Source organism: Myotis davidii, unplaced genomic scaffold (genome assembly GCF_000327345.1).
Source record: "Myotis davidii unplaced genomic scaffold, ASM32734v1 scaffold902, whole genome shotgun sequence".
Taxonomy (NCBI): domain Eukaryota; kingdom Metazoa; phylum Chordata; class Mammalia; order Chiroptera; family Vespertilionidae; genus Myotis; species Myotis davidii.
In genome coordinates this window covers 609,288-614,587 of record NW_006293951.1, presented here as the reverse complement: position 1 = coordinate 614,587, position 5,300 = coordinate 609,288, and the positions used below count along the sequence as shown (strand labels likewise).

Here is a 5,300-nt window from a genome sequence, read left to right as displayed (position 1 = left end):
AGCTGGCTTTTTCAGAAAGGAGATGAAATCCTGTTTTGATTACAGATAATCAAAACTGTGGAGTTAAGAATAGAAACGGAATCTTTAGTGGAGAAGGACAAAGAAAGGACGACGATCATGATGCTGGTGATATAGGAACATATGAAGTATTTTAGACTAAACCAGGCTGCTGAATTCCTGTAACAGAGCAAACCTAGTTTGGGTTTACTAAATGTAATATTGAGGAACTATTCACCATCTCTCACAATTTAGGAGTAGTGGCATGATTAGAAATGACTAATCAAACCTGATAGTGCTAAAACAATTTGATGGATTGGGAAAATTCCTGAAGCAAATAATACCAAGGAAGCTCTATTGAAATACAAGATCCTTTTATGAGATTTGAGGAATCTAAAGCAGGCAAATGCCAAAGGTGTGTAAGTGGTCTTCACCTGGTGAGACCTGTGGTTAAACTGGAGGTGTGGGGAGGCTCAGGAGGTGTGATCTGTTTCACATAATGGGCAAGTCAGTTATGTAACTATCATAATGTAAATAAAAAAGCCTCTACCGAGTCTGTCAGGATTGTTAAACAGTGCAGCTATTCTGCAGCTCGATTCTGAAGAAAATTTTATTAGAGTCTTATATTAAGTTTCAAATTGAAATAAATATTTAATTGAATTACACAAAACGAGGAATCAAAGACCATGTCTGATTGTAATGCTCTCCAAGGGATCAGTTTAGTCACACATGCTCCACATAAAATGGAATACTGGTGACATTCTTAATGATAATTTTTAGTAATAAACACTGCTGAATGGGGTCTAAGGAAGACTACTTAAGCAGTATAGTTTTGGAAGGAATCAAAATTTGAGGTATGAAACAAAAAAGGGAGAAAATAAGAGAAGACCTGGTATTCTCAGAGACATATATCATTGTGGTATGTATTTGTTAAATCAGGAATATTAACATATAACATGTAGATTAAAATGTGGATCAACAAACAGGAAGGACTCACCTGAACTGAACTGTTCTACTGTTAGCCAGCAGTAGATCAAATGGACAGTGTGCTCACCTGATAGAAGCTCGACTTAATGCAAAAAGCAGAGAGCTCTGCTAACCGATGTTTGAAAGAAGCCTGGCTATGCCCCATTTAAAGTTTACTTCTGTTGCCTCATGTTTTCCGGGCAACATAAATTCAAGGAAGTGGAGCTTTGCTATCAAAAGTCTTACCATGTAGACTTTTATTATTTGGTCTATCCTTTCTATAAAAAATGCTCTCTCAGGAGAGTAGTCTACATTTAGGTCTTCAAATATTTAAGCATTCTCAAGAATCAGCAAATATGGGTAAATATTTATTGTGCTAATGTTTATGGTGCCAGGAAGATAAGTTTATGAACTTGGGTAAATTTTAATTGCCAAATGGGATAAAGTAGAATATATTTAATATATATCCGGTTTGAAAGGCCTATGTATTTCCTTTCCAAAAAAATATTTCTAAATGTTGATTGGGAGAGAGAAGAGTTTTATAAAGATAATAAAGTTAAATAGCAATTCAGCATGTTTAGAAGAGAGAAGGAATAGATTTTTATGTTTCTCATATTCATCTACAAAATTCATCTGTGCAGTTAGTCATTCAAGCATCACTGCTGAGGCTTATCAAATAAATAAGATGCCTTGGAAGGTACTGGGAATATAATGGTGAGCAAGGCCTAGTCCTGGCCTGAGCTCAAGGAATTTATGGTTGGGGATATGGGGCTGGCAAATAAACCTGTCCTTGCAAAAAGAAATAATTGCTGCTCACCAAATAAATGTTGACAAATGCTGCTCCAAAGGTTTCCTTAAACCAGTGATTGCCAACCTTTTGGACCACCAGATGGCGATGGCTGGTCCAGAGCATGGGATGCGGTGAGTAATGGGGAGGTGATTAGAGAATGGTCTAAGCAGTAGGCCTTCCATATTCACCATAGAGGCTTGCGAGATTAGGATGAAAACCTATTTTATCCCTTAGAATCCTAGTACAACTTGTAAACATACAGTGAAGAAATCCTCTTGCTGAAAAGACAGTCTTCACTTTAGTAAAAATGGACTTGAAGTACCTCCCCAAGGTCTCCACTTAACTCAGTCACTTCCCAATATTTTGAGTTACAGTCCCCACACATTTTTACTTAACACTTGGGACATGTTCGCAGTCCTGGCAGTGTGAGTGCTGGTCCCTGTGGACACCATATGCCCGTGCCCCGGCCCGAAAGCAGAGTGATTCAGCGGGAGGCTGCTTTCCGCTCTACTCCGATTCCACTCTGGACAGGACTCTGTCCCTGTCCTGGGCCATCTTCAAGCATTAGCCTGGTCTCCCTGCCCACATCTTGCTACCATTCTCTGTCATGTTTCTGCATGAAACAAAGCCATGCTGTGAAGATTCCAACGGGGACAGCGGGGAGACGTTTGGGCTGGGAAGGTGGGTGGGCTACACAGCACTGAGGGATGAGGCGGTGCTGCTTGCAAAAGGACAGTTCCTCTCACCTGTCCCAGGTGCATTTCCAAGGACTTGGGAGAACAGGAACACATCACAGAAACATAATAGCAAAAATGTAACAATATAGTCTTTCAATCATATCTAAAAATAGAGTAGGAAGTAAAATCCTCTTACCATAATATGTAAGATACTCTGCTGTGTGTAAAAATGTCAGTGAAACCAGAACATTGAAAATCCAATTTATTCCCGATGAACATGCATTTCCTGTACTTCTTGCCCAAAGAGGATATATTTCAGAATTCACAGTCCAAGGCATTGGTCCCATTCCTGAGAAATACAAATTTTTAAATTTCAGTAAAGCAATATGTAAGGATTTTTTTTTAAAGAGGAGACAATTTAATAAACACAACAATGACAATGAAGGCTTGCTTACCAGGTGCGAAGAAAACGAGATATAAAATAAGGCCCAGAAGTGCAGTCCAAGAATATGGAGTAGGGCAGAAGTTATATGCCCAAAATACTTCTTCTGTTTTGAATTTGGTTTCATTTTCACACCTGAAAAATAATGCAATATAAATATTTAACTTGGTGTTTTAGGACATAGTTGTAGAAATTTAATGTCATCACCTACGACATATTTGGAATTTCCTTAACATAATTAAAGAAAAAGGTCCAATGTTTTTCTTGAAAAAAATTAAGATTTAAATATTAAATGCAAGCTCACATAGAAGTGAATATAATTCAAGAGCATCACATAGAAATACTCTGTGCATACAACTCATAGCAGAAGAACCCCGAACAATCCAATTAAAAAATGGGCAGAGGATCTGAATATGCACATTACAAAGAAGACATAAGATGGCCAGTAGGTACATGAAAAGGTATCCATCTGTGTTTAAATCCTCTATACGTTTTAAGTCCAAGTAAAGAAAAATAGCTAAGAATTTGAGCTCTGGGACTGACATCTTATGTTCAAATCTAGGTTGAGACCCCAGACTTGAAGCTAGGATGTGTGTGATACAGGCACTTACCTTTACAAAGCCTGTGTCCTCATCTGTGAACCAAGGATTCTCCTGTTACCTACCTCAAAGAGGTGTTTTGAGGTTTACATGAGATAAGGTATCAAAGAACTTCATGTGGGATAGGAAGAAATCATTTTATTTCTCAGACATATTTTTTAAAAAGATATATTGATTTCAGAGAGGAAGGGAGAGTGAGAATCATTGATCAGCTGCCTCCTGTACACTCCACACTGGGGATTGAACCCACAACCCGGGCATATGCCCTGACCAGGAATCAAACCCCGACCTCCTGGTTCATAAGTCAACACTTAACCAGTGCACCATGCTGGCTGGGCCAGAGACGTAATTGTTGAAACAAAGTCTTCCTATTTGCATTAATACCACCTCAGTTCACACTTCTGAGTATGTCATCAACTACATTTGTCTGTCACCAGAGCAGCCTCTAAGATCTGTGTTTTCTGATGTTCATGGTCTTGGACAGTCCTCTCCCCTTGAGTGTGGGAGTGACTTGTGACTGACTTCTGACAGAATGTGGAAAGGTGACAGGACACAGGTGATTAGATAGGCGGGTTATAGTTTAGCTGAAGTGTCTCACTTCCTTGCTGGCACTGAAAGGCAGGCCAGCGTGTGTGGATCCCAGTGTGGGTGCTCATGGAGAAACAGTCTGCAGGAGCTGAGATAGCCGTGGGTGGGCAGCTAGCAAGAAGCTGAAGTCCTTGTATAGAAGTTACTGAATTCTGCCAACAAAAGCTGATCTTTCCTACTTGAGCCTCAGATGAAACTACTAAGGATTCTCCTGGTACCTACCTCAGAAATAAAACCCAGTGAACACGTTGATTACAGACTTAGACCCTACGGTGAGAACCTAGTTAAGCAGTGCCTGGACTCCTGGTGCAGAAACAATGACAGAATACATGTGCTGTTTTAAGCTGCTAAGTTTGTGGTAATACTGTTACGCTGCCATAAAAAAATACAGTCTCCTAATTATTCTTCCTGCTTCTAGCATTCCTTTCTTCAAACTATGCCTCATTAAGTTGTGCCCTCTAGAGCTCTTGCCACAAAGCTGCTCAACCACCCCGCCCCCCTTTATCCCAACTGCCTGTGAAATGGGGCTGGCAAAACCTGGCTGCAGCCTGTGCAGATCCCCTTCTCCAACTGCACTAGACTACGTATTTCCTCAACCTGCTGTCCAGCCCCAGCGGCTACTCACCTCATATCCTCTCTGAAAGGAAAACTCACTCCCGATCAGCACCGTCAAAATCGGCCCTCAGGACTAATACAGATGCCGCCTACTCACCTGTCATGGTCTTAGTCATCAGCTGTCTGCGTACCACTGAGTGTGCGCCTCCCTCTCAGTGCCTTCCATTTTCCTCATTCATACAGTCACCACCCAGTGCTCTGCATTATCCTATCCTGGGCTCTGATCCCAGGCAGCACAGCACCAGGGTTAAGGCCACAGGGTCTGGAATCCGGCTGCATGGTTTTGTGTCTTGGTTTGGCCACTATCAGCAGCAAGAGTTCCTAATAGACTTGTCTCAGAGATTAAATACAGTGTTAACTGCTCTGCACAAAGACAGCAATTTATTTAAGTTTTGCCAAAAGAATAGTCATTTTGTATCCCCGCTTTCTTAAATCTCAACCTTTAGTCCCATGGTTGGCAAACTGCGGCTTGCGAGCCACATGCGGCTCTTGGGCCCCTTGAGTGTGGCTCTTCCTAAGCCTTAGGAGTACCCTAATTAAGTTAATAACAATGTACCTACCTATATAGTTTGAGTTTAAAAATTTGGCTCTCAAAAGAAATTTCAATCGTCATACTGTTGATATTT

At 40.8% G+C, this 5,300-nt stretch overlaps 1 long non-coding RNA gene across 1 annotated transcript in view; it reads right to left on the bottom strand.

Moving 5' to 3' along the window:
• Positions 1-3,004, bottom strand: part of LOC102763904 — a 10,167-nt gene extending 7,163 nt beyond the window's left edge. Inside the window, exons 1-2 of the long non-coding RNA XR_435876.2 lie at positions 2,886-3,004; positions 2,627-2,779 (exon numbers count right to left, since the gene is read on the bottom strand). This is a non-coding gene — a long non-coding RNA (uncharacterized LOC102763904). The remainder of the gene's footprint in view (positions 1-2,626; positions 2,780-2,885) is intronic.
• Positions 3,005-5,300: the final 2,296 nt, after the last annotated feature.